The 21,682-nt window shown below is 39.9% G+C and overlaps 1 protein-coding gene across 4 annotated transcripts in view; it reads left to right on the top strand.

The window, feature by feature from the left end:
- The first annotated feature begins 671 nt into the window (after nucleotides 1–671).
- Nucleotides 672–21,682, top strand: part of LOC139636271 (protein phosphatase 1 regulatory subunit 29-like) — a 265,139-nt gene continuing 244,128 nt past the window's right edge. For all 4 annotated transcript variants that reach the window (XR_011694377.1, XM_071504170.1, XM_071504169.1 and 1 more), the window contains exon 1: nucleotides 672–1,133. The gene's annotated coding sequence lies outside the window, so the exon portion shown is untranslated. The remainder of the gene's footprint in view (nucleotides 1,134–21,682) is intronic.

Here is a 21,682-nt window from a genome sequence, read left to right as displayed (position 1 = left end):
TATTTTGTGTTGTATTATCATAACATTAATATGTGTATACTGGTGGGACATTGAACAAAATAAACACATTTTGATGTTAATATCACGTTTCTTTTTTCTTGTCTCACTAGTATCTATTTTTCTCCTTTCCTAGTTCTACTTATTCGTACATCCGTGGACAATCATGCACCTTACTACTCAAGCAACATCCCCCTGACTTGTACTAATGTATTTCAGCACAATAGCATCACTGAACAGTGTATTATAGTTATGAATATATATCCAGTCTCAGTTCTATTTATTTATTCTATTTATAATTTATATTTAAATTAGTGTATAGTTGTATACAACTAAACCTTTAATTGTATTGGTTTCTTATACCTACCTCATTGTTTTTGTATGTGATTTGTGTCAAGTAGCTGCTGTTAACACAAATTTTCCTTTGGGATTAAAAATCTGTTTTATTAATGTTTAGAGTCTATGCTGGTCTTCACTAGATGCTGTTTAAAGGTTACAATTACCAATAGTAGCTTTAGAGATTGACTATTAACTAATAGTATGTCATGAAGTGGCTGTTGTAAATTATTGCAGCACAGGACCAGTAGAGGGCTATTTGCATAGCATTTAAAAATATATGTTATGTGTGTTATATATGTAAAATTCAAAGGCTAAACTAGAGAGAAATACTGAAAATGGCCATGCTCAATTATTTTTATTTGCCCACTGTCTCAACTATCTGTTCATATTGTCGATTAAATAGTGTTATTGACATCAGGTACTGAAAGCGAGCAGGTAGACTTGACATCGGCCAATAAAAAACGCCTTTACTGCCAGCCAATCACGGAGCGGTATAAAAAGTAAACAGAAAAGTCAGACTTCCGGCGTTTTCCTCGACAGACAGTCGGCACTTTGAAGAAGTTTATTGTTCCAGAGGTAAATTATTGTACGTTAAGTTTAATTTGCCACGCATGACGGCTTTTCTGTGGTCGGGGCATGTGAAGGAAGAGCTAGCTTAAAAACTTTATTGCACTCGTTGCAAATGGAAGAAACAAGATGGCGGCGAGGACTTGGCGAGGAATTGGGGATAAGGTCCGTGGATTATTTTAACATTTGGAGTCCTGGCTGACTGCTTTGGAAAACGTCAAGGAGTCAAGGTAAGAAGTATTTATGTTTTTTTGGAGGTTTACATCAGCTGTGTCCTCAATCAAATGTGTGATGTGGGAGGACACAAGTTTTAGGCGAACACCTTTCAGAACCGGGTGTTTATGATGGTTGTGGTTCATTTTTTAATTTTGGCTCATTCATTTTGGCGACTATATTATATTATATTATATAGCTGATTTCCCATCAGACGCAGAGATGCGGTGGGAACCTTGAGGCCAGAGGACGTGGCTGTCAGGACGGAAGCGGGGTCAACAGGTGTTTTGCAGGTGTTGCCTGATGCGTTCAATGACAGAGACGCTCATGATGAACCTTATCGCAGTCAGTGGTGATGTTCATGTCAGACAGTTTCTGTGACATGCTGGAGGATACTGTTTTTTTTTTTTTTTTGGCATAGCTGATGTCTTTGGTGGCTTTAGAGGGTTGCTAAATGTCCTGTCTGTCTCTCCCCTGCCTGCCTGGTGCGTTTTGGCGCCATTTACCTGCGGCGGACTGATGCCGCCTTGTCGCTGTTGTGGGAATATGTTGGTCGGTGAAATTCTCATCAATACAATATCTATCTTTCACTGTATTTATCTTTCACTGTCTCTGCCTTTTTTTAATCCCTGTTTCTCTCAAAGCAGCGGAGCGAACCAACCGTGTGACGTCACAGGCAAGATGGCGGCGTCCATGGTTAGAAAACATAAAACTGAATTCCTTTTCTCTTTATATGCTCCCATTCTAGTGATTTTTTATATAATTGTTGAGTGGAGTGGATGTCTTTTTAGTGAATAACGTTAGTTTGATTGACTGCTTCATCATATACATGAATGTATATGCTAATTCTCTAGCACCTGAAAGACATAATTAGAGATTTATCTTCTTTGCTGTCTCCCTCTGTTTCTCACACACACACACACACACACACACACACACACACACACACACACACACACACAAACAAGGTCAGAGCATGAGGTGAGCCATTAGCTGAGCTGTCAACTGTCTAGCACTTCAAATGTGTGCAACCACACAGCTGGCGGTGGATGTTACATGCATATCAATACACTTCCTGTATGGTTCACAGAGGCCCTCACCAGGAATAAAGGCTCGTGTTAAATAAAGAAACCCTCAGCGAAGACTGTAGCTGCTCTGCGTTTTCACTGCTGGGTTGAGAGTCTGTGAGAGTCTTGACTTTTTAAAGTACCTATGAGTGTTGCCACGGTGAACTCCTCTGTTACGACACCACCTCAGCATTAATGGGCCCTCAGACGACCTCATGGTACAGTTCCTGTCAAAGCATATAAAATATTTCACTGCACATAAGTTGGCAGCAGAATGAGGAGATGTAAAGATTGAAAAAATTCAAATTGTCTTTTTCTTTTTCACCTCCTTTTAAAATTTGTGGTAATTTTGTGCATCAATTTTATTTACTCCTTACAAAGGGGAGTAAGCAATGAGTAAATGACAAAGAATCAAAGCTGTACTAAAATAAGTCAAATGACTGTGCAACGTAAAAGCATTGTTTGCATTGATTAATGCTTTAATGTTTTTGATACACTCCCTCTGCTCTCATCATCATCTCATTTTTTTTGGGGGGGGGGGGGTGCAACACTTTCTGGGTGAAAGTCTTTCTAAATCCTCCAGTAATGTTTTTCTTTTACGTCTTTCTGTCAAATTCCTCTTCAGAACATCATCTTTGCTAAGGTTTCAGACTGCACAAAGAGTGTATTGGATTCCATTTGATTTGATCTTTTTTTTTTTTTTTTTTTCTTTTTACAGCTTATTTTCTGTTAGGAGGAGCAGAGCAATATGTGGTCAGCCCCTGGCTTGTGCTGATTGGTTGATTCATGGCTTCGTGAGCTGGTAATTGGATGATGACAGTGGGGTGGAACACTAGAGAGCAATGACTGATGGCTGGTGCAGCCTCAAGTTGCTGTTGCGAAGATGTATGTGGCGATATTGTTTTTGTGTGGTGCAGAAATATCTCAGGGCATGGCAGAGGGTGTTTCTGGGACAATACTCTGGGGAATGACGGATGTATGTGAGTTGTTTTCATCCCTCACTGGGTGCAAGTCTACGGGTTTCTGTGCATCCACATGTTTGCAGATCTACACCTGAGTGATTGTGCGTGCGCTTCTCTGCAGGAGGCCAACATAAAAGCACCTCCATCTCTGATATGCAACTCCAGCTTTGATTGACAGGCCATGCCAGCCATACGTCAATCTCGCGCTTCTCCAAACAGATTCTCTGCTCCCAGAGGAATGAAGGCAAGTGAACCACAGGTGGACAGAAGAAACACTTTAGAGACAATGTCAAGCAAACTTGAAGGAATTCAATATTACAGCAGAAAAGTGAGAAAAACGTTGCTCTCCGTAGACTCACCTGGAGAGTGTACTTGATGACAAGGATGTCCACAGAGACACGGAGGAAAACAACAGCCACCCTTACTTCAGTGGGAACAATGAGTCTGTGTCTTTTATGTGCATAGGTGGTTGATGCACTTAGGTTGGTTAACTGCGATATTAATGCACCAATGGAACAATAGCCTGGTTAATAACATACCAGTGTAACAGTAACCTGAATAGTAACGTACCAATGTAACAATATCCTCCATTAGGGCCTTGAATTGTAACCTAAAATTATGCGGCATGTAGTACATGCGTGATCATTATATCTCATCTCGTTTTGTTAAAAAAAAACAACAAAACAAAAAACAAAAAAAGTGGAAATCTGACTATGGAAGATTTAGTGCTACATGTTTCAGCTTTGTCTACCTTGACTAGTTTGCTCAGACCTGCTGTGTCGGGATGATGGCCGTCAGTCTTTGGGCTTCGGCTTGGACAGTCAGCCTTTCATTTGGTGGGAGCAATTTCATTGATCTGAAACATGGGGAGAGAGAGGAAGGTGGTAATTTTGTGGGTGGGGGTGACTGAGGCTCACACAATGTCCTTTCAGCCTATAGTGCCACAACAGAACTGTGCTGATTGTTGGGTAGAGGTCACTCTCTATGTCTTCTGATGGATCTTTAATGGGGGGCAAAAACAAAAAAATTGTGTCTGGATCTCCTTAAGTTGAGCGTCAAGACCTCGCTGTTCCATCTAGTAGAGCAGAATTCAGAGGGCTGAACATGCTACCTGTGTTCTTCAGGTACGCAACCAGGTTTTTGCACTTAGGTATTTGGTCAGTCACCTCCCAGAAGAGGTTTGGTTAATCCCTTTCCTTGAATGTATGCTTCAGGATGTATTGATTACATGCACTGTGCACAGTATCCATGAATAGAAGCGCAGCTTTGACAGAGGGCCACTGATCACCTACAAAGATGACCTTTGACAGTCCTACAGCTGATATTCCAACTTCTGAAAGTTCCCTGCTGATTTGTGTGTGTATGTTCATGGCATTTTTTCATATTGTTGCATTGAACTCTAAAGTGGAACTGACTTGACTCAACGGTTTCCAGTCTTCTGTGACAAACTCTCATGTCAGCACTGTATAAGATCCCACATTGAAGCTGTCTGTCCACATATCTGTTGTGACAGATTTTCTTTTTGCCCGTTCTTTTGCTCTGTCGCAGATGATCTGCCTGTGAGAGATGAGGGACTCTGCATCCACTGCTCCATAACGTGAACGTTATATTTATTAGCCACACAAATGAAGCCCGTACTTGATACGATATCAAACGGACACAGGTCAGAGCAGTAGAGCTCCACAAACTTCTCCGTGAGTTTGGATTTTGCTGCAAGCAGCACCTTGTTCTTCATGATTGCCGACATCAATGGATAATTTGATAGAGCTTGAGTGTGAGTCTGCTTGTTAGGCTGTAGGGCAGCAGGTTTGATGTACCTGTATTATGGCCATCATATCTGTACAATTACATTTACAATGCCTCACAACTCAAGCAGATAACGTAGTTTGTGATGTTGTCATCGGACAGAACAATCTGTCCAAAGTCACTCCCATAAATGACCTTTTTTCACTTTCCCTTTCACCCTTTCATGGCCGTAGCATTGCCTGTTTTGAACTTTCTTCTGATGAAGTCGGCCATATTGCCAGTTGTAGCCTTTTCTTTCTGACCAAAAACAGAGTGGCTGTGAGGTAGAAACAGAAGCTCATTATCAACACTCTAAAACTCACGCATTGACCAAAACCACAATAGACCATTTGCCCAAACCCGTGATCATTTCTAGTAAGTTTATCCGAACCCACCCACTGTTTATGGGTTGACCCACGCGTGACTAGTGTGTGGGGTGTCTGTGTAACCTCTGAGAGAAAAGTGTTAAGCAAACCCCGAGGTCATCCATTACACACAACGTCAATACCAGACAAGCAGCCCGAGGAACAGCAGAGAGCCGTGATTGAGCCGAGGCCTTGGCACAGCAGTCTGCAGACTAAACAGATGTGCACAGTGGGTGATGTTAAACATCTGCCCCCCAGCTGAGGGGAAAAATGGAAGATTTGTTTCCCCTACAAAAAGAACCCAAATCACAAAATATTTTCAAATACCAAAACAATTATGCTCTCTCTCTCTCTCTCTCTCTCTCTCTCTCTCTCTCTCTCTCTCTCTCTCTCTCTCTCTCTCTCTCTCTCTCTCTCTCTCTCTCTCTCTCTCTCTCTCTCTCTCTCTCTCTCTCTCTCTCTCTCTCTCTCTCTCTCTCATCACAAAATGATGGACATCAGGTAATTGCATTCTCACAGTCTACAAAATGGATAATGGGCTGTTTTGGAAATGAACTCTTCCAGTATCTGAACACCTGCTCAGTTTCACCTTCATCACTCTAATGGGCTCCGAAGACAAATTGAGTCCCCTTGTAGAATGTATCGAGCCACAATGGCGGCGCACCTGTGTGGTTTCAATTTCCTCAGTCTCTCTCTCCCCCCACCCACTTTAACTGGATGAAAAAGCAAAAATCCTAATGTGTTCCATTCACTGTCACATTGACAGGCAGACAGGTGGCTCCAAGAAAGGATGCCCAGCGGGTGCCTCTATTCTGGAGGTGTGTGATGGACAAGGCGGACCCAGGTCACACTGGAGGGATTAAATCTCTCAACTGGCTCAGAAGTCCTCAGGGATTCTCCAGGAGGAGCTGGAGGGAGATTGCTTAGAAAAGGACGTCTGGGCTGCAAGATTGCCCAGCCACTGCCCTATAGCCTGATATGGATGAGTAGCTCGGAAATGAATGGATGGACTGATGGATATCACAAGCAAACAAGCAATCACGTTACTTAGTCTTACTTAGCTGTGTTAGAGGAGTGGCCCAAGGGATGGCGATGTCAACGATTATTGGATGGATTGCAATGGAAAACGTTTTTTTATAGCCCACCAATTGGTTTTCCAGTAAAGTCCAGTGAAGCCCATTTGTTTCCTTCTTACATAACATAAATCAAATTGGTTCAAGGTAAAATCAAAGCTGCACAATTGGTCATAAACAAAGACTGGGGTGTACTTTCTTAAGTACATTTATTTCAATTATCTAACCTTAAAAAAAACAAACAAACAAAAAAAAAACAGGGATGCCCCGCTTGGTGGTTGGAGGTGTGAATACTAATATACATAAATATTACTGGTTAGAACTATTATGCTCAATTTACTAATCTTTTGAGAAAAGAGATTATTTTATTATTATTAGAGATTATTTAAAGAATATATTCAAAATTTATATTATAAAATATTTTTATACTTTGTGCTGTTTGTGTATATATACAAGTATATTATATCTTGTTATAAAGATGTTGTACGTCATATATTTGCTATTACCATCTTGGTTCAAGGAACCTTTTATTCTTTATTAGTTTAAAACACTGGAGAGAAATGTGAGAGCACAAACTTTCACCAGTGTCACAGCTTCCCCCCGCCAAAACACCAGAGCCTCCGCTGACCGACAGCTGTTTGCTCTGGCACTGCCACGCTGCTCTGTGTTCATTTGTCCCTCTTAGTGTCTCTCTGTCAGTTTGACTGGTGGATAGAATAAGACATTCCCTTGGACATTAAAAAGACAGGTTGTGCCTGATTAACACATCTAACGAGGGGATGGTTTGTTTGCTCAAAAATAATCATGCTTTTCATAAAATGGGTGTCATATGGACTCATCAGGAAGGAGGTGACAGCTCAGGGGAGATTGGCAGCCTTTAAGAAAGCAGACAGGCCAATTATCATCCATCAACAGGGCTGTTTGCAGCCGTCATTCAAAGATACACTGAGCTAAGCAGGTTGCAAATGTGCTCATTTACAGATAACTGTTTAACATGTAATCAGCTTTGACACCAAGAGTAATTCTCAAGTGGGGTGAATAGATCCATTAGGATACAGTATGATTATGTCATACGCATAAATTATTAAACAAAAACACACAAAGATTTTTGAATAAACAAATCAAATGTTTTCTTTGTGCAGTAAACTGTGGGCTCTATGTGGTCTAAAATAATACATGTATTACCAAGTGTCCCAGTCAAGGAATACAAATAATAAACATCTGTAAACATCTGTAGCAGTTAATGATGACCTCTCCCTCTCTCCCTCTCTCCTGCTCTCTCTGCTCGCTGTGTCAGATGTTTAGATATCCCAGTACATCCTTCAGTAATAATGATACAATGATAATGATATAGTAATATAATTATTGTATTCCGTATTTTGCCATAATGGAAGTGCTGCTCCACTTCCCTGCAGCTGTAAAATCAGAGCGGCTCTGTAGACTGCCAGTAACAAGAAGTGTAGCCAGCGGTTGGCATCCACACACAGTCCAGCCATCTACCAGGTTTATATCCAGTCTGTTTGAAAAAGTCTCTAAATCTAGCAACATCTTGCTTGGTTAATTTGGCACATGTTGTGGTAAATTGATCAAGCTAAGGTTCAAATTCAAACTTCAAATGAACCCTCTATAGTTTCCTAGTTAACATAAGGAGCAACAGTCACAACAGTTGAAAACATTAAGCTGAAACTTTAGCAACAAAAAAAATTTTACAGCACAAGAGATCACGATGTGGCTTGATTGACAGCTCATTTCTTTGGCTTTGTTATGCTATTTGGAACTGTTATGTGCTTAAATTATAATTAGCAATACTTCCTTCAAAACCTCTTAAAAACTCATTAGTCAGCTCACTTTTAATTTAAATTTCAAAATACAGTATGTCCATAATTAATCCAATATGTAGTTCAATGAAGTTATGTAAATTAGAATAAATGATTGTCCAACTGTCATCAATCCTATTGTGGTGAAAAGGCAACAGCTGATTCCATTTTGCAGACGATAACTTTCAGAAGTTTACATTAACATATTAACAGAAAATTATGTGGAAAATATGGTGCAACTGATGTTTTCTCAAAACTATCATTGGTGACTCTGTGAATATTTTCAAAGGGAGCCTCAGTGATTGAGAAGGAATACTAGCCAAATAAAGCAATCAGCTGTCGTCAGGGTTCTTTGAAGGGGGGAACACACGTCTTTGCTTAATGATAGCACCCACCCACCCACCCACATATAAGCACTTTCCCTGGGGGTACCATGTTTGTTTTCTTCATTCTTGTCTTCCCATGATTTGTGTGTCTGTGATGACAAACGAACAAGCTGAAATTTTTTTTACTTGCATTCTGTTGTTCTCTCTGCAGCTTTTCTCTCCTCTGTACACTTCAACACCTTATATTTCTTTGCACAGCTTTTACTTTACATTTGCAAAAGGGAAATCAGCAGACATTATTGCTTCTTATTCCTGTATCAGTAAACAGCACATTATTTGTCATAGTTGAAAATAAATGTAAAAATACAAAAGCTGAAACAAATATCACCCAAAATAGACTAAATAAATTTGGTGATGTGGCTTTTTGTCAAGGAAATTGGTTAATCCTCCTACAGTAAATCAGTATGTCCAATTCAGATTTGGCTGTCATTTATTACCTTAAAATCACATTATGCATCATTGCATTCTGTTTTGTTTGGTCAGTAGGGATGCAGTTTACACTAAGAGAGATTCCTTATTTGACTGTGTTGACAAGGCTCAATGGCAATAAAGAATATTGAGATAGAAAATAATTGAACCAATAAACTATTCCAATTATATAAAAACAGACTTGGTATCATCATCATACCCTATGGCTGGACTGCAATTTGAGAGTATTATGCAATGAGATTTTTATATAACCAGAGGTGATCTGTGATAGATGTGAGCACTGTGTGGTTGTAGCACCAAGTGCTTTGTAACTGTCACTGGATCAGCAATGAATTAAATTACCTTCAATGATTTCTTTCTCTGTGTGAAAGGCAAAAACCATATGGATAATGTATTGGTTCCTTGGCTATTAAAGATGAAGAACTTCTATCAATCTATGATTAAAACTGTTGTCTGCCATCTTAATGTTTTGGATGTCAGAGGAAGGCTCATATTGATCTGTGAATCCCAGTGCCATACTGGGGCCCTCAATGGATTTGGGTATGGCTTTAAGTGGTATGATATTGATCTCAATGCTTGCAGACTGCACCACCTTCTCTACCTTCATGAGCCTGGATAGGATGAAGGGGACACAGGAAATAAATACATTAGTGCAGCACATTTAACTGCACAAAATATTTAGTTTTGTAAATGAAGACTGAGAGCTGCTTGCACAAACTGTGTATCAACCTTTTGCTTTATTGCCTTATTGACTCCCAAATCAAGTGTTCACGGTTATCTAGAGAAATGCCACCGATATAATTAAATGCTGCACTTTACTCACTGAGTGCAAATGGAAATGGTGGTCTTATGTTCATCCATGCTGCAGTGAGTTGGTAATAATCATGTCAGGATGGAGCAGAGAAACATTACATTTTATTGCCCACTAATACAAAATGTTTTGTAGCAATGGGTTTTGCAACTGCCCAGCAGAAGGGAGAAAATTCAGCTCTGAAAACTGTTCATGCCACTGAGGTGAAGCACCAAAAACAAAAACGCTTCCAAAGTTAGGAGAGAAGTTTGGTTGTTTAAATCTGCTGAATCTGTTGAATCTGTTGAATTTTGAATAAATCAAAAAGCAGAAACATGACAGGATGATTGTGTCGCTATGTGTCAGGCAGCTGTTTGCTAACATGTTAATCCTGATGGCATTGGTTTGCCTGGTTAGCACTTAGCGTTAGCATTAATAAGCTACAATCAAATTACTGTTCATCCCCATTCAGTTAAACAGAAAAAGAATGAAATGAGAGAGAATGAACTCTGCTTTCAGTAAAGCAACTTCATCGGTGATGGTTAATATCAGTTCATGACTGAGTGGAGGTTTAATCGACTGATGAATTGTTCCCATTATGGCTGTCATCAAAGATTATTTTATTTCTGAAGTGAAGAAGAACAAGATTTTGCCATTTTTCCACTGACAAGGCCTTTTACAGTGGTTGAACAAAATCAGATCACCATGAAAACATGGATTTAGCTGGCTTAGCATTGATGTAGCTAACATGCAAACAAATGAGGTAAATAGCCATCTTGTATTAGCTCACAATAAAGATACTGTACTCAGTACTGTAGAGGTCTTCACCTACTTTCCAGAAGGTTTTCTGTGTGATTAAAAACTGTGGATGTTCAACTTTTAGCAAGTGCTACCAAATGCGTAGAGCACGTGCATTTCATGACCAAAAGAGGTCTTTGCATTTCACATCGTAGCTCTTTGTCACATTTTTTTAATGATAGTAATTTCTGGTTGCAGTTTAGCTGGTTGTGTTTGTTATGAACAGACAAAAGTAACACCATCAATATGAATGAATGATGGAGCAGATGTACATTTACTGCAAACACTAACACTGATCAACTCTGTAAACTACTAGCTTACAATCTGTGTAGGTAATATTTTTTCTTTTACTACTACTACTACTCAGTTGCATGCTCACAGTCTTTCACTCAGCACACTGTCTACACTCAGCTGACTGATGTATTGTTTGTATATATTGGGGGATGGAGTGTGGGATGAACATGACATAACCTTGTTGTTTGAGGTTTTTTGGGGTCAAGTGGACAGAACTCTTGGATTTTTTCTGAAGAAAGTAAAATAACTTATGTAGCAATAATTGGTATTAAATGGCATCAGGATCAATAGATAGTAAATCATGTCACTGCATTACACTAACTCAAACAAGGGGATTTAATGTTGAGGTACTCCTTAAATAATATTCAATATGATTCTTCAGAATAACCAGATATACAGAGGTTAACCTGGGCTAAGCAGTAAAACAAAGCTCTTCACTGTGGTAACTTATGCTGCATGTCATGGACAAGTTCAGTTAAGAGAGTAAGAGCAAAATGTGTGAATAGCTCACATGCTACATACATTAAGAGCCACAGAATGACTTTGCTTCCTGTGATAATTATCAGAGATAGGCTATAAGAAGCATTAGTATTGTAGCCATTAGCTCACACTGCTTTTAAAGTGGGGCTTCGAACAAACAGCAGGAAGTTATTGACCGTAGCTATCCATAATAAATGACTTTTCCAGTTGCATATTAATTGAGATGAAGTGCTATCATTCAGGGCAGGATTCCCAGCAGTGATGAGGTCAATCTAACCTATTTTAAAACTCACATTGCAACACGGGAGCTCAGCGGAAAATGGGGTGACTTAGTAAAGGAAAAACCTCCTCTGAATGAGATGATGCTTATGTAAACATCAGGTAGCACAATTTCATCATTGTATTGGGTTCTACTATTTTTATTGTGCCCTATTCAATGTTACTTGTCTGTTTATGTTCTTCCCCCTGACTCAATAATATTTTCTCCTTCTGCAATTGCAACCCTGTTTCCAAGAAAAGTTGGGATACTGTAAAATGTAAATAAGAACAAAATGCTTTGATTTGCAAATCATGTAAACCCATATTTAATTGAAAATAGAACAAAGAGAACATATCAAATGTTGAAATGATTACATTTTATTGTTTTATGAAAAATATATTGCCCATTTGAATTTGATGCCAGCAACATGTTTCAGAAAAGTTGGGACAGGAGCAACAAAAGACTGGAAAAGTTGTGTAATGCAAAAAAATATACATATTGTGCATATTGTGATGTAACCATGTCACATAGGTCAGAGTTGTTTTCTAGATGGGACTATTATGGCATAAACTCAAAAAGTTAAAATCCTAAAATGTCTGTATCCGCCCTGTTTGACAGATTGGTGATGTGTTTAGGAGCATGAGATGTCTGTGGGAACTGTTTGGATTTCTGAAACTTCTTATGACCTTTCTAAAGCTTCTTCCCAGGTGATTTTTAAAGCTGTATGTGATGATGACTGTTGCACTTATGATGTTATACAGTAAACATCAGTGTCCTGCACGTTGCCATCTGATCACACCAACTCAAGAGACTCACATAGCAGTAAACATGTTTTTTTTTTTTTTTTTAAAGCTACATTCTTTCTTTATCCTGCAGGAGTGAACTATAACATCGGTAAGATTTATGTTTGTGTTTGAGTGTGTGCCAGGGTCCGTCAGCAGGTGTAAGAACAGAAAGATAATGCTAAAGACAAACAATAACGGGAACAGAGCAGTGGGCTACCTGTGTGTTCCTGTCCGACGTAATCTCTACCTCCAACCCCTTTTCTGTATGGATGAATTTGAGTTCAGGGGCTTGGATGTCCTTCTTATCTCTCCATCCCAACTCCCAGTTTTCTGTACTCACTCGAGTGCCTCTTGGCTGGGCCGGCATCTTTGTCACCTCCACGGAGACCAGCCAACTCCTGCCTCCTCACTTGCTGCCTCTTCACCTCCCTGCCTGTACCTCTTGCTGGGTTTAAGTGTTTAAAAAAACACTTCAGTGACTCTCACTTACTTTCCCCCAGAGCAGGCGAAGAGATTGTCTGTAGATCTTTCAGGCGGACACAAATCGGGCAAACTGCAGTGAGGCAAAATAAGAGAATTATCTCTCGCTGGTATTTGTGCAAGGTGGATTTGGAGGAGGTGAGCTGGGGGATTTCAGTATGTGATCTGTAGTTGGCTGTGTGTGAGCAACATGGCTTGTGTATTTTCAACTTTTATGCACCAAAAGAACGTCTGCTCAAAGCTCTTTCCAAGGGGCTCAAGAGGGTCCAGGTTTGGGCTTCAGCTCCTTTGATGGTTAATGACAGATCACACTGATGCATGATCCATAAAGAGTGCCCAATAAAGTGCAGAGGGAGCTTCTCGTGGTAGAAGGAACAACACAGAGACAGTGATTATGTAGCTGTCACAAAGAACTGAGGAGGCAACAATTACACCCAAACACAGGGAAAAAATTATATTTAAACATCTCCAAACTGATAAAGACCAACTGAAAACAAAGTGTGAAACAAGTGAGAACCAGTGGAAAACCATGAGTATCAGAGCTGGGCCTTCAACTCGAAAATGATGATTTGGCGATAGCTCTGGCCTCGAGCATTCAGGAATGGCTTATGGCAGTGACTTTGGTCCCACCCACTATAAATCAAAATGTGATTGGTTAATTCACCTTCCACTTTCCAAACAAGCACACGCAGCTGTGGGGGCTTTAGACCTTCTGTCCCGGTAACTTTATTTTCATGGTTTTAGGACAGTAACCCACTGAAGCCCTGAAAGGCAAGTTAATTATTTTTTCATCATCTTTTGTCAGGATCATTTTTCTATGTAAGATGGAAAACAAAAAAACAAAAACAAAAAATCACTTGCCTTGCAGGACCTCCATAGTAACCCTTTATTTCTAAGCTGATAGAAAAGAACTCTAAACTTTGAGTAACAAGAGAATAATTATACATTCAGAATTAGAAGAGAAAAAATATTGAGTGAAAGACATTAAATATAACATTGAAAATCCTGATATGTTTTACCTGCTGGCTCACCACTGGTAAAAAAACAAACAAAATGATAAATCACAATGATAAATCAACAAGTTTACAAATGTTCAAAAGGACTAACAATGATAGTTTTTCATGCAACCTGACCATTGTTTCTGTTTGTACTATCACAATGTTGGCTCTTTTTTTGGATTATCATTAGACTTTGACTTTCAGGCACAGAGCGACGTTTCCTCTGAAGAACTGTGTTCATATCACCCGTCAGTTCTCTGTTGGATGTAGGCTGAGGCTGCTTGCAGTTGCCCTGGTGTAGCAGTACTGCTGTAAAAATAAAATAAAATAAAATAAAATAAAATAAAATAAAAGAGACAGCACCTTTGTAGGGGGCACCCTTTGATAGGAGCGTCCCTTGACAGAGGATTCACGCATTCAAAGCTGTGATTTTCCTAGTGTAGTATCAGTTGTCAGCGAGCAGCCACAAGGCAGGTGCAAGAGAGGAAACATATTGTTCACCTGCCACATTTAACCTTTACCAACCAGCTGATTTTGAACTTGAGTCTCAAGTCACTGGAAGCAAGTCTCAAGTCCTTTCAAAGCAAGTCTCAAGTATTTGAGGACAAGTTCGAGTCAAGTCACACCTGGTGTAACGTTTGCCTACGTGTGTGTGTGTGTGTGTGTGTGTGTGTGTGTGTGTGTGTGTGTGTGTGTGTGGTAATCCCCAGCGGTGATGCAGACCATTGAGCTCTATTCAATAGTGGCTGAGTCCAGTTCATTTCTCGAGCTGTCTGTTTGCAGGGCAGTCAATGAGGTGCGCTCCCAACTGTCTCGGTGTCCCAAACACCTAACCCTGCCATCCATCTATCTGACACACACTCCTGTCTTTTTTTTTTTTTTTCCTAACCTTTATTTATCCAGGGAGGGTTTGCTGAGCCTGCATCCTGCTTTCCAGTTATGCCCTGTTGCACACCTACACAGATCAGATATTCTCCATTGAGAACAATCTCAGACTTCGACTGCTTGACCCTGAAGTGGGTCAGCCTAGTAGTGTGGGTGAGTGCCTTGCTCGAGGGCATGTGAATTTCATAGTACAGTATACAGCTGTGTTCTGACTGCTTTATAAACTCTCCAATGAGCCATTTGACAGTATATAATATAATATTAGAAAAGCAAAAAGGCGTGCTGTTGCAATTAGAGTCGCGATGATTATAAGGATGATATTTTTGCCTCTGGGGTCTGTTGGGAATCATGAGTTACATTCATAAGAGAACTCCCTCCCTCATCTGTGGGTTTTTCTTTCCACAGTCCAATGACTGAGAATTTGAGTGTAAATGGTGGTTTGTTGATATTAGACAACCATCAGTTCATCCTCCCATAAACAGACCTATCCAGGGAGTAACCTTGATGCATCCATCCATGCTGAGCTAGGCTGCAGGCCTCTGTGACCCTGGGCAGGATGAGTGGAGACAGAAGATGGATGGATGGATGGATGGATGGCTATAGAATGAAATGTCAGAGTCCTGGGTGGTAGATTTGACATAACCACCAGAGTCTCTGGAACACATCCCATCTTGACCTTGTATGACTTCACGCAGGAGCTTTTAGTTGCCTGAACCCAAACCATATTGCCTGTTTTGTCTCAAATTGCTATTGTTAGCTAATTAGCTCTTTCACTCACTGTACATCACAGATTTCTTGCCATTTTGGACAATTTTTATATTTCTCCTGTTCACAAGATGCCATCAGTTCTAGTCATAAATATCAGACTTGGCTCAATCTTAACAGGAACAACATGCAGCAACTACCTGAAAATGAACCTTGTGTTATCTCTGGTGCCGTACATTAAATGGTAACATGTCGGTTTGATATTGTACATGGTCCTTAGAATTAAGATAAATAGAAGGGAGCCTATTCGAATCTTTCAACACTGCATGAATTTATCTCCTTAATGTCAAAACTAACAAACCAAAGTAGAACAGACTTGGTCCAACTAAATCCAATCAGTTTTCAGGACTAGAATCATATTTGTATCAGCTCAACAAAACTAATGTGTGACCCTGCCTTGACTTTTACACTGGAAATTTGGAGGCTCAAATACAATGGTCGGTAAATATAATACACCGGGCAGCAAACAGTGAATGATTTCTTGTACAGCTTTAGAGTGCATCAACTTTTCCAGATGAAATTTAAACACTAACTCCTGCTGGTAAAGTGCAGGTGATATATAGCGGCACATTATTGTTTCAATCAGCTTCCCAGCGATAAACACAACCTTGGTGAAGCTTATATTGTTTTTGTTGAGACTGTGTCAGAGAGGTGTTTATTAACTCTATAGTAATTTTAGAAGCTGTAGATTGTCTTGTTGTGGTATTGAATTGCATGCTATTGTCTATTACCATTCATGTCTGAATCCTCTATACAACAATTCCATCTGAATAGAAAGCAAGTGTGTATGTACTAAGCACAACTCACTTTTCCCCACAGCATCAGACAGATTTTTCCCCAGGTCCGTGCCTGTGTCGAATGCAGACACTGAGGTAATCCTCACTGATGGAAAAACAGTCACAGTCACAAAGCCCTCTGTCTGCCCGCTGAGTGTGTGATGAGATAGTGAGGAGATTGCCAGGGATATTTGGAGAGTTTTCTTCCACTTTGACAAAGAAAGGACACCAAGGAGTGCGTACAGAAAAATAAAAGGTGACAGGTGGCCCTCTCTACATTCATTTACCACATGTGATTTCCAAGGGGATATCTCCAGCGCCACTGCTCATATGGAGGGATGATGCATTTTGGCACTGTTTTGCAAATCTGAAAAATTACACTTCCCAGCTGTTGTATGGATGTGGAATTTGGTGCATACATTCATGGTTTCCAGGCGATGAATCTCAATCTCAGGGGATGGATCAGATGTCTCACTGATGTTCCCCGATGAGTAACGCAAGGGGTTGAAATCCTTGGTCAGTCAGGAGCAGTCAGCAGGTCAGCCGGTAAAAACAGATACAGACAGATGGGCAAATAGATACAAAGACCTTTGCCATCCAAAAAGGAAGAGAAAGGTCAGGCATGGGCAGGTAATCAGGCAAGGAATGGCTGGAAAGGCAGGGGTAACGGCCGGGCAGGTGGGAATGACTGGGTCTGGAATGAAACTAGAAATGAATGAATGACTTGATGAAAAACCATGACATCATCTACCTCGAAGGATGTATCCTACCGACTTTGGTAACCCCTAGACTTTTCCTGCCAACATAAGGTTCACATTTTTGGTTTTGAGGGAATTATGTTGTCAATTATTGGTTGGATTGCTACGAAAGATGTTTGAGGTGCAGAGAAGATACTGTACATTTCTCAGGTTTATGACCGACTATGTGCAAAACTACACTACACGATGTACAGCTACACGATCTCAATGAACCGCGTATATTTTAGACCTGCTAATCATCAGTATGTCAGTATTTCTGTGAGTACAATACCAAAGCTAATGTTAGCATTAAGCACAAAGCACTGTTCTGCCTAAATACAGCCTCACAGAGCTGCTAGCATTGATGTAGACGCTCAGTCTCACTCCCCACCCAGTACACCATCAGACAGGGCACTAAACTAAAATGTCACATATTTACATCAAGCTTACCCTTTAAACATCCCAATTTAGATTTACACATCACAGTCACAAATATCACAGACAAGGACAAACATAAAAAAGGAGGAAGAAAAAACACAGATTAATGAGATCACTGTCATCTCATAATCCCTCTGTTACATTTCCCACAGCTCCAGCTCTAAGATATACTTCAGAAGGGGCGTATTTACAAGGATAAAACTAATACACGGGCAAGTCTAACAGCCTATACATAGATAAATACATAAAAAATGAGAAGACAAGGAGATAATGGCACAAAGGAGAGGTGGAAGGAGAGCTGCCATTTTGTTAAAAGGTATGGCTTTGTATCAACCTAAAGGGAAGAGTTGGTGTTTTGTTTTTTCTTTTTTTTTTTTTTTTAGCTCAGTCATGATATGACAGACACCACCAGTCTGACTGTGTCAAAGAGATAATGTGTTGTGTTACGGTCTCTTGCTTTTTAAAACATTTACACATTTTGACCTCATTAACAGCCTTGAGAGGCCATAATAGCTTCAACCAGCGGTCTGATTTGAATAAAACTTGAAAGAATGATGGATCTTGCTGGTCTTCAGCCCAAGGGGCTGCTGCATAATTTCTGTGGGACAAGATGTTTACTTATGGAGATGCTGTCACATTTCCACTCACCCAGACTTCTGTAGCACACATGGCCTGAGGCTGGCTGGCTGGCTGGCTGGCTGGCTGGCTATCTATCTATCTATCTATCTATCTATCTATCTATCTATCTATCTATCTATCTATCTATCTATCTATCTATCTATCGAACCTAATTTTAAAGGTCTCATATTGTCAAAAGTGACATTTCAATGTCTTTTTGATTAAAAAGCAGGTCTAGGTTCTATATTAATACTGTTAAAGTATCAAAGCCTCCATACACAGAGAAATGCACACAGCCTGTATTCAGAAACTGAGCCTTAAAACGAGGCGTCAGGACTTGTGTAACTTTGTGATGTCACAACTGTCACAAAGCAGTCCCCACCCTCGGCGTGGCCCTAAGCCCGTCCACCTGGCCCCACCATCCAATCTTGTAGGATTTGGTTTCACTGCTATGTTTCTATTTGATCACTCAGAAGACAGTCAGCCAGGTCAGATTAAAATCTCTCTGGTGCTGATCTTTGGCACAAAACACGTTCTTCTCCGTCGTAGTTCACAAACACAGGCGCTCGTTGCGGTCTTAGGGCAAAGGCCAAACCTATGTCGAGATTGAAGATTTTAAATGCATTACAGACCGTGGGGAAGCATCTATATGAGCACTGGCAGAGCAGTCAATAAAAGTAAGAGATGGAAAAACCCACAAGACAATCCAGCGATCGAATACCAAGGACTGCTGTGGGTAGGGACTCCAAGTGCTTTGTTTAGCTCTTTAATGAATCCCAAGACAGAAGGAAAGGTAAGTAAATGAGTACACATGCTAGACAGGGTGACAGATTTTTCTTGGATTTAGATGTAAACACACACATGAATATATAATGAGACGAAAAATAAATAAAATAGAAAAAAGAGACACCAACAGTATGAAAATGCTGTTTATGTAACTGTAGCACTATGTTGTGCCCAAATTTATATTCCCCCCCAAAATACTGTGGCTCTCAATTTCACGGCAGAGAGGAGCATAATGAAATCATTTCTATTTGTGTGGATTTTTTTTCTATTGCTGTTTCTCTCAAATTGTAAAACAGCTGTTTAAAATCATTTCATGGGATTACAAAGAATGAAAGTAGCCCACCTAGTTGCCTCGTGATAAACAGGGATCAGGCTCGTTTATGATCTTATTGTTGCAAACAGCGCAGATCGAGCAACAGAGATAAACATTTCAGGACAAGACTACGCCGTGTAAACACTTATTATACTGTACAGAGGTTTGGATATAAGTATTCACTAATGAACATATATTCAACCCTGTCCTAAAAAACATGTTTATGTTTTGCTTTTCCAGATAAAGCCTGGAGGAAAACTAATTGCTGCCTGAAATACATACACTGACAATGTGTTTTTTTAGTCTGTGAAGTATGATATTCTTATGCTGCACAGAAGTGTAGTGAAGTGGATGGTGGATGGATGCAGGGTTTGAATTTAGGGGGGATTTGGTGAGTCTGACCCTCTGATTAACACTCGGACACCCCCAAAAGAGGTTAAAACAACAGTTCAGAGGGTTGAAACATTCATATATCCTACTGACCTGAAATTGCAAATATTACAATATATTTCCCATATTCATGCCTGGAAGAATCGTGTACTACGATTTCAGACACCCCTAAAGAGGACCATACCATTTCCTAACCTTGATGTTAGCGGAACGTTTCGACTGCCTTCCTCACTCCCTCCAGCAGCTCTGTCCTCAAGTCTCTGCTCCTGTGAGTCGCACAAGCAAATTGAGACACTGTAGATAAAGTTAAGCAGCAGTTGCTAACTCTTTAGCTTGGTTAATACACTTTAAAATACTTTCTTACTTTCAGAGTTTCTGAATGAGACTGTCAGAAACTTGTTATTAGCCTCCTTCTGTAGATACCTATCTTTTTCCTTAAGTTACAGTTTAGCTAGCTAACTAATGTTAGCTAGCTGATAGCGCACCTTTTCATTTCCAGTATAGGCTTCGTGTTTCATTACCAATATAAATTGAGAAAAACACAGGGAGAACATGTTAACACACACAGAAAGGCCCCGGCAGGTTCACACCCAGGACCTTCTTGCTGTGGGGCAACAGTACTAACAACTGCACCACTGTGCCTCCTATGCAGTACATCTTCCTGCATATTATTACACAGCACAGCACAACGGAACCTTTACTGCCTGCATTAGTCACCAAAATTACATATTCATTCACAAAGAAACTGTCCGGTGACCATCAGCACATCATTTTTTCACTTTTTCTTTAAAAAGGAAAAAAAAAAATTTTTGAACATTATTCCAGAAATGTTTTGTGACAGTCAAATGCCTTGGAGGAAAATGTTGGCGTTGTCTTCTTTTTTTCTGTGGGTCACTGGCTTAATGTAGAAAACGTTAACGTCTCAAGATATTTCCTGCGGCCAGTTTAAGGCGGAAAATTGAAAAGCTTGACTCTCTTTAATGTTGTTGCTATCATGATGCTTATTACTGTTTTACCACTAAGTATAATCACTCAGATGGACTCACCATCACAGATCAATTCTCCTTTAATATCTAAAACAAAAGAACACAAAGAGATACCTGTATCTTAAAGCTTAGATTTTACTTTTATTCTTATATTTTTACCTCATTATCTTTTCAAACCACATTCGTATTAAATTTCAATGTTTCATGTTCCTTATGTTTTAGTGCATTTAAAAAATGGATTAATTGAATCCTAACTGGAAACCCAGGCTAATATCCTGCAGGCAGCTGCTGTGGAGAATTACTTTTACCTTTTACTAAGATCTGTAAAAAGGTAACTGATCACTTTAAACTTTAGACTTTCTAACAGTGTCCGTTTTGAAGTGTCTAATGAACCAGCTCACAGAGGTTGTACATGAGCCCGCGTGCTCTCCTCCTCCTCCTCCTCCTCCTCCTCCTCTGCACTAATTTATCAGCAGCAGCCAGGAAGTGCTGGGAAATTACCCCCCCATCAAAAGACAAATGTAGAAGCCATGAAACTCGACTCCAGCCTTATTGCTCACCTAAAACAAACAAATGTAAGGCAATTACAGTACAAGTATAGTGCATACATCATGAAAGATGGGTCCGAATGAAAGCCAGACTAAAACTTTAACAGGTAATGGAAGTGACACATTGAACGGAGCCGACTCAATACCGCAGGTGATATACAGAATTAAAGTCATCTTTGTGGCTGGTTGCTTATTTTATGTCCTGCATTGTCCCTCTGTAATTTTTAGGAGATGTTTGAATGCCTTCTGGCCACGACCAGTGTAGGTTTTCAACCTCATCCTTTCATTAACCATCTTCCGATTGAATATTACCCATTTCCTGGGAAGCCTCTAGATTTTTACGCTCTTTTATTTGTGCTAATAAACATTTACATGTATTTTTTTCTCTCACTTTAGTTAACTTATTGTCACCTTCATGGGAATTAATTCACCCTTTTTGCATCTGAATAGGCTGTTTGATGAGTTTTTTTTCTCTTAGATTGTCAATTCAGTTTTATTTGTGTAGTGCCAAAGAAGACACACGCAAATAGATAAAACACAAGCGATTTCAGAAAAC

The sequence above is a fragment of the Trachinotus anak genome, unplaced genomic scaffold (assembly GCF_046630095.1).
Source record: "Trachinotus anak isolate AG129_WGS33_773 ecotype Australia unplaced genomic scaffold, CSIRO_AGI_Tana_v1 ptg000019l, whole genome shotgun sequence".
NCBI lineage: Eukaryota > Metazoa > Chordata > Actinopteri > Carangiformes > Carangidae > Trachinotus > Trachinotus anak.
This window is presented reverse-complemented; position numbering and strand designations above follow the sequence as displayed.